Raw genomic sequence first — 12,574 nt, 5'->3', positions numbered from 1 at the left:
GAAGATACTACCACAGGAACTTCAAACCACTGAAACACAGCGAGGAGAGTCACTAAACTGTTCTCCAGGGGGCTGGTCGGCCGAGCGGACAGCACGCTGGACTTGTGATCCTGTGGTCCTGGGTTCGATCCCAGGCGCCGGCGAGAAACAATGGGCAGAGTATCTTTCACCCTATGCCCCTGTTACCTAGCAGTAAAATAGGTACCTGGGTGTCAGTCAGCTGTCACGGGCTGCTTCCTGTGGGTGGAGGCCTGGTCGAGGACCGGGCCGCGGGGACACTAAAAAGCCCCGAAATCATCTCAAGATAACCTCCACTAAAAGAACAGGTCGAGGTTATATAGTGTATCCAAGTTTAGGAGTACTTAAAGATGTGGATCCATAAGCCTGTAGGATTTAAAACTTTCACAAATACTTGGGGAAGATTCGGATATGTTATGAACAAATCCACAAGGGCCGTGATGAGGATTCGAACTTAACGCCCGGGATGATCCCAGACGCTGCCTTAGTCGATTGCGCCATGACAAGGTAAAAGAATTGCAACAGGAAGTTCTACTGCCTCCGAATATCTTAGTTCCGTCCCTTATTCACATTGAACTTTTGGAGTTCAGTGTGATTCAAATGTTCTGAGTCATGGGATTTATTTCGAACTTTGCTCCTCTTTCACCGTGGCTCCGTGCGCACATGTGATGTGTGTGTGTGTTCAAGAGTGAATAATGTAGTGTCACATTACTCCTACCATGTTTAAGATTTACGGCCCCCTGTTGCCACGTCTTTACATATTGAGTGCAACCAGATATATTCGTGCAATGAATGTTTGCATCATTAAGATGTGTCCAGTGTCATTGTATTGCAAGACGTGTCGTATAATTTTTCTTCTCTTACTCCTATAGTGAGACTTTCTCTTGGATTTTAGCCATTTGAGACTTTCTTTTTTAATTTACAGTTGATAATGTTTGGGTGTGTTGCGGTGTGTTGGGATCTTGTGCAACACGGCGTGCAAGACCGTGTTGCAGGCGGCGACATGGTCACGGTAATGTCATAGGTCACTCTTGGTACTGGGGCCCGGGCCACCACTCTTGGTACTGGGGCCCAGGCCACCACTCTTGGTACTGGGGCCCAGGCCACCACTCTTGGTACTGGGGCCCGGGCCACCACTCTTGGTACTGGGGCCCAGGCCACCACTCTTGGTACTGGGGCCCAGGCCACCACTCTTGGTACTGGGGCCCAGGCCACCACTCTTGGTACTGGGGCCCGGGCCACCACTCTTGGTACTGGGGCCCGGGCCACCACTCTTGGTACTGGGGCCCGGGCCACCACTCTTGGTACTGGGGCCCAGGCCACCACTCTTGGTACTGGGGCCCAGGCCACCACTCTTGGTACTGGGGCCCAGGCCACCACTCTTGGTACTGGGGCCCAGGCCACCACTCTTGGTACTGGGGCCCAGGCCACCACTCTTGGTACTGGGGCCCGGGCCACCACTCTTGGTACTGGGGCCCGGGCCACCACTCTTGGTACTGGGGCCCGGGCCACCACTCTTGGTACTGGGGCCCGGGCCACCACTCTTGGTACTGGGGCCCGGGCCACCACTCTTGGTACTGGGGCCCGGGCCACCACTCTTGGTACTGGGGCCCGGGCCACCACTCTTGGTACTGGGGCCCGGGCCACCACTCTTGGTACTGGGGCCCGGGCCACCACTCTTGGTACTGGGGCCCGGGCCACCACTCTTGGTACTGGGGCCCGGGCCACCACTCTTGGTACTGGGGCCCGGGCCACCACTCTTGGTACTGGGGCCCGGGCCACCACTCTTGGTACTGGGGCCCGGGCCACCACTCTTGGTACTGGGGCCCGGGCCACCACTCTTGGTACTGGGGCCCGGGCCACCACTCTTGGTACTGGGGCCCGGGCCACCACTCTTGGTACTGGGGCCCGGGCCACCACTCTTGGTACTGGGGCCCGGGCCACCACTCTTGGTACTGGGGCCCGGGCCACCACTCTTGGTACTGGGGCCCGGGCCACCACTCTTGGTACTGGGGCCCGGGCCACCACTCTTGGTACTGGTGCCCGGGCCACTCTTCTCACACACTAAGCATGTAACGTGTGTACATGTGTGGGTGTACTCACCTAATTGTGCTTGTGGGGATTGAGCTCTGGCTCATTGGTCCCGCCTCTCATCCGTCAATCTATCGGTGTACAGATTCCTGAGCGTCTCTAGCTCTATCATATCTACTCTAGCTCTATCATATCTAGCTCTATCATATTTACACTAACAGTAGAAGTCTAAGAAATAAAATTAACGAATTAAATGCTCTTGTCTGCACAGAAAAAATAGATATTATTGCACTTACCGAAACGTGGATGAATGTAGAAAATAGAGAACTATTAGCTGAATATCAAATATATGGATTTAAACTATTTCACACAGATAGATATATTAGACGAGGAGGTGGAGTAGCCATATATGTTAGGGACAATTTGAAATGTAGTCTCAAAGAGGGAATCAAAACAGAGCCACACACAGAAACTATTTGGATTGAATTAAACGAAAAAGCTAATAATATTATAATAGGAGTAATATATAGGCCACCAAATTTAGACAGAATGGAAGCAAAGCATCTATGGGATGAAATATCTAGAGCATCTAGATCTAACAGTATTTATGTCATGGGTGACTTTAATTTTAGCGGAATAAACTGGTTGAACAAAACAGGGAATAGTGAAGCAGAAGATTTTCTAGAATTAATTGACGATTGCTTTCTTACGCAACACATTAAGGAACCAACACGGGAAAATAATATTTTAGATTTAGTGTTAACTAACAGGGAAACGCAAATTAATGACATCGAAATAGGGAGTGAGCTAGGGAGCAGTGATCACAAAGAAATCAGATTTAGCATAGAATGGAATAGACCAGTAGGAGAAAATTCTGTTAAAGTGCCAGATTTTCGTAAAGCTGATTTTAATAGCCTAAGAAATTTTTTGGGTCAAATTGATTGGAAAGTCTTGGGTATGGGGTGTGGGCCGGTCTTGGAGCGAGACATGAACCCAGCGATAGGTGACTTAAATGGGGATTTCGATGTGGATTCAATATATAACTTATTTAAGAATATTCTAAACAAAGCACAGGAACGTAGTATACCATACAAATTGAATAGATCGAATACTAATGACCCAAAGTGGATAACAAAGAATTTGAAGAACCTTATAGGTAAAAAGAGAGCTTGGTACAAAAGGATTAAAAATGGGGAGGTCACTTTAGAACAGGAATTCGTACAACTGGTTAGAAATGTTAAAAAAAGAGATAAGGAAAGCAAAAAGAAACTATGAAGTTCGCATAGCAGGGCAAGCAAAGACAAATCCTAAAGGGTTTTTTCAGTTATATCGTACTAAGACTAGGGAAAGGATAGGTCCATTAAAAACTGAGACAGGTCAAATAACAGGTAGTGATGAAGAGATGAGTAGCATTTTTAATAAATATTTTGTATCTGTATTTACTAAAGAGGAACTTAACAATATGCCTTCAGCCGAACAAGTCTATGTGGGTGGGGACGAGGACAGGTTGACGAGTTTAACAGTTACCAGGGAGGATGTTCTTAAACAAATAGTAAAACTCAAACCAAACAAATCCCCAGGGCCGGATGAAGTGTTTGCCAGGGTGCTTAAAGAATGCAAAGAGGAGCTTTGTGACCCACTGTCAACCATATTTAATAAATCAATAGAGTCAGGCAGAGTGCCAGAGTTTTGGAAAGTTGCTAATGTGATACCAGTTTTTAAGAAAGGAGATAGATCACTTGCGTCTAACTATCGACCAATTAGCCTAACGTCTATTGTGGGAAAGTTACTCGAATCTATAATAGCAAATAAAATTCGTCTTCATCTTGAAAAACATAAATTAATAATTGAGTCGCAACATGGTTTTATAAATGGCCGTTCATGTTTAACAAATTTGTTATCTTTTTATTCTAGCATTGTTGAGGCAGTTGATAGTGGTAAGGATTGCGATGTTGTATACCTTGACTTTAGCAAAGCTTTTGATACAGTGCCACATGAAAGACTGATTAAAAAGATAGAGTCTCATGGTATTGGGGGTGCTATATTAAGCTGGATTAGGGCATGGCTATACCAAAGGAAACAGAGAGTTAGTATAAATGGAATCAAGTCAGAGTGGGAAAATGTTGTAAGTGGAGTGCCTCAAGGCTCTGTCCTGGGACCTCTGTTGTTTATAATATATATAAATGATTTAGATTCAGGTTTGAGTAGCAACATTTGCAAATTTGCCGATGATACGAAAATCGGTAGGGAAATTAATTCGGAGGAGGACTCGCTATCACTTCAAGTTGATCTAGATAGGGTTTTGAAATGGTCAAAGGATTGGCAGATGCAGTTTAATGCTGATAAATGTAAAGTTCTGAGGTTAGGTAATGATGATAGAGTTACAAGATACGAGCTAGATGGTGTTGTGATTGCGAAGTCGGATTGCGAAAGGGATCTGGGAGTTATGATTAGTAAGAATTTAAAACAAAAGGATCAATGCATAAATGTTCGTAATAAGGCAAATCGGACACTTGGATTTATTAATCGCAGCGTTAGTAACAAGACACCTGGTGTGGTTCTCGAGCTATATCTTGCTCTAGTTAGGCCCCATTTAGATTATGCAGTTCAGTTTTGGTCGCCATATTATAGAATGGATATAAATTCACTTGAACGTGTCCAGCGTAGGATGACTAAGTTAATTCCCCAAAATTAGAAATCTTTCATATGAAGAAAGATTAACAAAGCTTAAGTTGCATTCACTGGAAAGGCGAAGAGTTAGGGGTGACATGATAGAGGTTTACAAGTGGATGAATGGACATAACCGGGGGGATATTAATAGGGTATTAAAATTATCAACACAGGACAGAACACGAAACAATGGGTATAAATTGGATAAGTTTAGATTTAGGAAAGACTTGGGTAAATACTGGTTCAGTAACAGGGTTGTTGATTTGTGGAACCAATTGCCGCGTAACATTGTGGAGGTGGGGTCCCTCGATTGTTTCAAGCACGGGTTGGACAAGTATATGAGTGGGATTGGGTGGTTATAGAATAGGAGCTGCCTCGTATGGGCCAATAGGCCTTCTGCAGTTACCTTTGTTCTTATGTTCTTATGTTCTTATGTTCTACATTTGAAACTGTGTGTGTGTGTGTCTGTGTGTACAGGGCAGGGGGGGGAGGAGATTACAGGTAGAGTGGGGTGTGGTACAGTTATTATCGCCAGCATGCACCTGGAAGTGGCAGGTCTGGTACTGACTGTACCAGTCATGGTACTGACTGTACCAAGTACATAGTATCTGAGCCCCCTCCTCTGGTGGGGGGGGGGGGGGGGGCATCTCCCAGGATAATGACGAAGCTCGACCAAAAAGCTCGGTAATTATATCGTCGATAATAGACTTTGTTGAAGCTAATTAGTGGATGACCTTGTTATGACTGGGGGGGGGGGGGGGGGAATCACACAGTGAAGGACAAGTGGCTGGTTAAAGGAAGAAGGGAACTGGGAAGGGGGGGATTGGGGAAGATGATAGGGGGGCAGAAGGTGGGGGGAGGCGGACCTATTGATGAAAGGGGAACGTGATTGGGACTGAATTACAGGATGAGGGACGGCTGCTTGGTTAATGGTGGGGTGACCTGGTGGGGGTGACCTGGTGGGGAAGGGGGCTGACGTGTGGGGGTACGAGATTTTGGAAGACTTCTTTACAGGTTTTACTGCAAGAACATGAGGGGAAGGAAGAGTGTGTGTGTGAAGGTGATCCATAAAGGTGTGGCGGGAGGAGGATGAGTGTAGTGTGGGCACCCCACACCCTGTTTACTACTGCACCGCCTTCCTCTTCCCCCATGTTATGTGGCTACACTCCACCTCCCCCCCCCCCTCTCTCTCTCTCTCTTTCTTGTCTCTGTCTTTCTTGTCTCTCTGTCTTGTCTCTCTCTGTCTTGTCTCTCTCTGTCTTGTATTATTAATTTAAATGTGGCACGTCATGGGTTCAAGTGATGTGTTAGGCCAGGAAGAGTGGACACGTACTGGGGCGGGTGACCTAGTGGCCTTCACTGTAAAAGTGACCGCACTAACAGGTCACTCCAGGCTCTTGGGGGCCACGATTGCTGGCCAGGGTTGCGGGAGCCTCGGGGCTCCTCGGGGACCTTCTCCACCATGCAACAGGTCAGGCGAGGCCGCTGGTAGGGTGAAGACTGCTCTGTACTATCTACTAGAGAATGATGCGAGTATCAATTCAGACAAGCCTTTCGATAAATACTGCCAGTGTTTAGCGTGTGTTGCCCAAACACCAGCAGGTGTGTCCTGCGAGCCGGTGTTGACGGCAGCAGGTGTTAAAGGCAGCCGAAGGGTTGCTGTCTTGAGTGTCTTCTCGCGCGCGTGCGTCACTGCAGGTGTTGTAAACATTATCTGTTTGACATGTTTGTTCGTGTGCAGGAGATTGTGTTAGATAGTGAGAGTTGGTGCTGCAGTAGACATTCTAGTACAGGAGAATTTAATGTTTGTTTTTGTGTCGTGTTGTGGTCCGCGTGGAGGTACACAAGAGCCAGATATTACTACCACCACTCGCGTGGAGGTACACAAGAGCCAGATATCACTACCACCACTCGCGTGGAGGTACACAAGAGCCAGATATTACTACCACCACTCGCGTGGAGGTACAGAAGAGCCAGATATCACTACCACCACTCGCGTGGAGGTACACAAGAGCCAGATATCACTACCACCACCCGTCTTCCCCTCCCAAATCTTCCTGGCTCAAGAAAATGCATTCGGCTCATCTTCTCATCTTTCTTTCTTATGATCATTGGCATCCTCCCTTATAGCTCTAGCAGGTTTGCCAGACAATGACTTCCATTCTGTGAACCCGTGTTGCAACTTTGGCAAGTAGCCAGTTCTAAATATGTGTGGCATTATCAGTCTTCTAATTATCTGGTAGTTCTCCCCCTCTTCAGTGGAGCAGTGTAGATTATTGAAGCGTTTGGCCCAGAGATCTAGCTGGATTATTTGACGTTCACGGGGAGATGTTGTCTTCTGCAACGGATTTCCGAACATGAAGGACCTCATGGTCTTACTTCACCCCGTCTGTTGCAGCTTCCATGGTCGCCTCGCACTCTAAGGTGTCCGGACCTCTTCCTCCTGGAGGTGGTCAAGGTCTTGACGCGACACTTCCTGGAAACCTTTGATAAGTACCAGACATATTTCCTTGTCATTATCCGGCTAGTCCACCCCCCCCCCTCTCTCTTATTAATCCAGTTTAGTTACCTGACCGTTCCCACATTTTCCTCCTAATGTGACTGTAGTAGTTTAGGTATTTCATTAGCCCTGGATGCTGTATCATTCACGTGTGTGTGTGTGTGTGTGTGTGTGTGTGTGTGTGTGTGTGTGTGTGTGTGTGTGTGTGGTGTAGTAACAAAGCTGTTTACTGTGTTTTCAGCCAACGTTAGTGAGGAGGCAGATGAAATGTTGTGAAGAAAGGCACTGTGTGCGGCGCTGCCAACCACTACCGGTGTTGGTCAGGTTTTGAACGTTTGTGGTCACAACAAACATTTGTCTAGTATTTGAAGTTAGTTGAAAGACTTACTGAAACGTATTTGTGCAGATGAGCGAGCACTTGCGTTAGTGCTGAAAGTGGATAGTTACTGGAAGAAGGAACTTACCCAATCAGTAGTATCTCGCCGTGTGAAATCTTTCCCTAATTACCATTGGCTTCCTGGCCACAAGATCCTGATAATGGAGGCTTACTGAGCGGGGTTGTTGAGTGGTGGCGAGTGCCACAGGACCCCAAGACGCTCACACTAGGAGGATCTCCTCAAGGTTACTGGACCTGGCTACAAGAACACCCCACCTGCACCCACTCTCGGCCTCCGCACTAGGCCCACCCGCCACCCACTACCTCAGGTAACTCCCTCTCTAAGTTTTGAACACCCCTACATCTGCCACACCCTCCCCTTAGCATTCGGACGTAGTCTGCTCTCTTCTGGTAAATCCTGAAGAATGCAGACAGGTCCTAGCCTAGCCTCCATACCCGTCCACAGCAGCACCCCCAGGCTCGGCCACGTGCCCGCCCCCCCCCCAGGCTCGGCCACGTGCCCGCCCCCCAGGCTCGGCCACGTGCCCGCCCCCCCAGGCTCGGCCACGTGCCCGCCCCCCCAGGCTCGGCCACGTGCCCGCCCCCCCCAGGCTCGGCCACGTGCCCTCCCTCACCACCTCTGGCGTGCCCCGCGTCTCTCACCATCCCCACACACCTCTGGTGGCTGCATGCCCCTTCCTTTTGTTGACTATCTTTAAAACTTGTATTATATACCCGCTGATGGCAACAATGCGTGCGTGCACGCTCGTGCACTCGTCAGTCTGTGCTCATGTAGACACGGTGTCAGCATGTGCGCGCCTGCGCCTGACAATCACTCAGTAAGTGTACTCTGATCCTCTTGCAGCTTTCATGTAAACTCGTGTATAGCGTCTTCCTCACACTGTACGGCTTAGTTACGGGCACAATCTTCACTACCCTCACACTTCAGGTCTTCACATTACTGTGGCTCACCAATGCCTTTTGTTTTCCTTTGTGGACCCCTCATGCTCTTTCCTCCAGCTAACTGTAGTTTATCTCTGTTTTGCCGATTTTCCAGAGTATCTTGAACGTCGTGGTCATGTCTTTCCTTTTTCTTGTCGAGTCTGTTGTTGCAAATTTTTGTTTGCGACTCGTCTTATTGCATGCTTGTGAACTCTCTGAGGCCTCGTTATGCCCACTTGTATACTTGCATGAGCATCGTGCATGAGGTAAACATTGACTGGTGATGCTGCACTTATCTGGGGTGTTTGTGGAGGCTTCCTGGAGTGTCGGGCTTACTGGCCCGAGTGGCCGCACTCTGGGGTCTGCACCAGTCCTTGAGCGGCACTCTTGCTCAACGCTACACGCCAAACTAAAATTAATGAGTTACTTTGAATATTTGTTAATTAACCTTTTACGTTGCAAGAGTAATTAGTAAACATCCTAGACCAATCTTCGTGTTTAATGTTTAACTGCCAGGTAAGAATATTTGCAATCAATAATTATATTTTTTGTGTAAGCGTACTTTATCACGTATACCATCTGGACTACACACGACTCTACTGTGTAACCATCTACACTACACACGACTCTCTACTGTGTAACCATCTACACTACACAGGACGCCCGTACTCGCCGTCGCTTCCTATGCAGTGTATAGGTTCTGGGGCCCCAACACTTAATTATCACGTAGAAAATAATATGCTGGATGAATATTAGTAAGAATACAACTTATTACAACTTTTTAAACACTGACCTAAGTCTTTGGACTCGGCGCCGAACATTTCATAACCACTGGCTTCATGACGGACTTGGGAAAAGCCCATTTGAAAAGGGGAGTATGGGGATCATCCCCGACCCCCTTATAACCGTTCCCTTACGACAAGTCACTCTGGGGAATTACACGAGGCCAGCCATGCTTGTGGCCTCTAACCTGGACAAATAAAAGACGCCTATAAATACTATAATAAGAGGGTCTTGCTACGATTGATTCCTGGAATCATATTTGCATTAACGGGCTCGTGAAGACATGTTAATGTGGTAGTTGTGTATGTTGCAGATGTGTTGTGTTAGTGTGGCGCCAGGTGGCGTGCCTGGCTCCTAGGTGCTTCTGACTCTGGCAGTTACCTGCTTATGTTCTGTACTAGAAGGCGGTACCCGGTATGACCCGGTATGACCCGGTATGACCCGGGACGACCCGGGACACATACACGCCCCACCCTTCACTCCCCCTCTTCTGTCCACTGTTGGGATCGAACTGTTGACAACCCAATACATTTAATTTAGGTTTATTCTGAATGTTTATCCTAATGCTTCGTTGTACTTCAACGGGGTACATGAATCTGAACAGGTGTCAGCCTCAGCCGGACCTGTTGTCAGGTGCGACACACTTTGTGCCGAGGTCTGACAAAGGACAAGAAAATAAGATGGTATAAAACTTCATCATGGATATATTGTGATATATCTCTAATCACCTTATATACAATATTTTACATGTATATATATATGTGCATTGTACACAAGTACAGTTAAATATATATATAGAGAGAAAGATACTACGACCATGCACCTTATATACAATATTTTACATGTATATATATATGTGCATTGTACACAAGTACAGTTAAATATATATATATAGAGAAAGATACTACGACCATGCTACGGTCGTCTCTTGTCCGATTGATCTTCCCACTTATAAATCATCTACTTTCCTGCAATTTGTACCGCTATCAGGAAAATCGTTACCTCCATGCCGACCTCTAAATCTCACAGCTGTTATCTTCCATAACTTTCAAGAGCGTCGACCATGCCTCGAGGTCCTCTTCCTTCATAAGGGTGGAGCACACTAACAGTTGGGTCTGTTGGTCACACATCCAAACGCGACGACAGCCTGTTGACTCAATGGAGGGAAGTAGATGTCTGTTTCTCCACATGCTCCGGCCAGCACACGTTACCTCGCCCGGTGGTTCTGATTGGCTAACAGACATTCCCGCCACCGGACGAGCCACACCGTGCTGACAGTTAACGACCTCCATGGTTGTTAACCTCGTTCTTCCTGTAATAATGAACGTATGACTTAAATAATCGTGCCTTTATGCGATGAAATAACACGAATACGATATACCGTAACACCACCCCTTCCCTGCCCCACGCCCCCCCCCCCATCTTCCCCGCCTGGCTTCCATGCTCGGCGACCCAGACACAAATATACAAACACACTCTCCCTGATAGAGAGTGTCCCCGGGGTCTCTCTTCCCTAATGCTATCATGACTTTGTATCTGTGAGGGTTAAAGTGAAGACCCCGGGCGGGGGACGGGAGCCGGAGCTCGGCCACGTCTCCCTCTAACCTTGCACTCCTTGCTTATATCTCCTCCTCACTTGTGCTTCCTCACTATAATTAAAGATGTCCGTTTATTTTGTAAGATGGTCGGGGTTAATGAGCACGCCACGTGTAACTTCTCGCCCTTACCCCGCCGGCCTGGCCGACGACCGGGCCGCGGGGACGCTAAGCCCCGGAAGCACCTCAAGGTAATGTACCCTCTGGTTCCCGCCAGACAGGTACCCTCACCAATCCCCGCATTTCTCTAGGGGTTCCAGGAGGGTTCTTGAGTTTGTATAGTGGGGTTTTTAATGCAGTACTGTATCAACTGCTCTCTGGCAGTCGAGGGGAAGAGAACCAGCGCGCCCGTCTGTTTTATTGCTGCCATTTTATCTTTGAAATCTAATAGGCTCGTTAGACATGATCATCAGTCACTGACGCCATGCTGGTGTATCGAGACAAAGACTAGGTTTACTAGAGAGGTGTTCCTGTCTACACACACCTAGAAAAACTAGGATCTAGAAAAAAATAGAAAAAAGATAGCTGGAAAAACAGGGTCCACCATTAGCTCATAACCCCCTTTTCCATGTTTTTTTTTTTCAAATTAAATTCACCGACAAATTCCAGGTTTTTCCTATTTATTTACATTTCGGGTTTTGTTTGTGCGCGCGCGTGCGCTAGCACCATGCTTCGGCCAGAATAACTTTGAGTGAAGGTCGCAGGTCACTGGTAATGGCTGCCATCACTCAGGTGGCTCCAGGGGGGCCAGGTGATCTGGTTGGTGGTGGTAGTTGTTGTGGGGGATGTTGGTGCTCGGTGGTGGTGGTGGTAGGCGGTGCAGGGTAGTGGGGAAGGGTGGAGGTGTGGTGGTGGGGGTGGGGGGGTGGGGGGGGGGTAGTGCAGGCAGGGGATTAAAACCCACATATTGTAAACGGAATGTATATTACACCAGAGGCCAGATATTGGCCAAATGTGGCCTGTGTCTCCCGGAGCTAGGCCCATCCTCACACATCCTACCTACTAATTTCGAAACCTAATTATTTCCAATTGACCACCAACCAAGAAACCCCAATTTCCAGCCAATTATTATAAACTGACTGTGGTGGGGAGGGGGGGATGGGTGTATCTGCCGTACGAGATCACATCACAGCAAAAATGTTTCAGACTTTGAGCAATGTGTAACTGGTTTTTATTAAGGTGTTGTCTTAGTTTTAAATGGTTAATGTGTTGAGTGGTAAGCGGTAGTGTGGCGTCCTACGCCCTCAGTGACACCAGTGTGTGCACACCTTCACTCTGTCTCTCTGGTCATCCTGGTACAAGACTCCTGGGGGCCAGATTCACGAAGTTGTTACGCAAGCACTTGCGAATCTTCCTGGAGACAAACCGAAACTGTATCTATTTTCAGCTTGTTACAACTTGTAATAAAGTTGTTACATTTTGGCTTAACGTGTTTATGACATATTAGAACGTTGTTACAGTTTGTTATATTGGTTGTTATAACTGGTTAGGAGGTGTTAAAACTTGTTCGAACGTCGTAGTTTCGGTGTGTGTTTGGTGGGCTGTACATCTTTTCTCATCTTTGACGGCTTTGTTTACAATTATTAAACGGTTAATGAGCTCCGAAGCACCAGGAGGCTGTTTATAACAATAACAACAGTTGATTGGCAAGTTTTCATG

At 47.5% G+C, this 12,574-nt stretch overlaps 1 protein-coding gene across 6 annotated transcripts in view; it reads left to right on the top strand.

Annotated features, from left to right (window-relative positions):
• The window catches only part of LOC123758801 (cGMP-dependent 3',5'-cyclic phosphodiesterase), a 187,914-nt gene that overhangs the window by 34,113 nt on the left and 141,227 nt on the right, over positions 1-12,574 (top strand). The window contains exon 1 of one of the 6 annotated variants that reach the window (XM_069334631.1): positions 7,440-7,924. The exons of the other annotated variants lie outside the window; for them this stretch is intronic. The gene's annotated coding sequence lies outside the window, so the exon portion shown is untranslated. Of the gene's footprint in view, positions 1-7,439; positions 7,925-12,574 lie in introns of those variants that run through there. 6 annotated transcript variants of the gene reach the window in all.

This window comes from Procambarus clarkii, chromosome 31 (genome assembly GCF_040958095.1).
Source record: "Procambarus clarkii isolate CNS0578487 chromosome 31, FALCON_Pclarkii_2.0, whole genome shotgun sequence".
NCBI classification, from domain to species: domain Eukaryota; kingdom Metazoa; phylum Arthropoda; class Malacostraca; order Decapoda; family Cambaridae; genus Procambarus; species Procambarus clarkii.
This window is presented reverse-complemented; position numbering and strand designations above follow the sequence as displayed.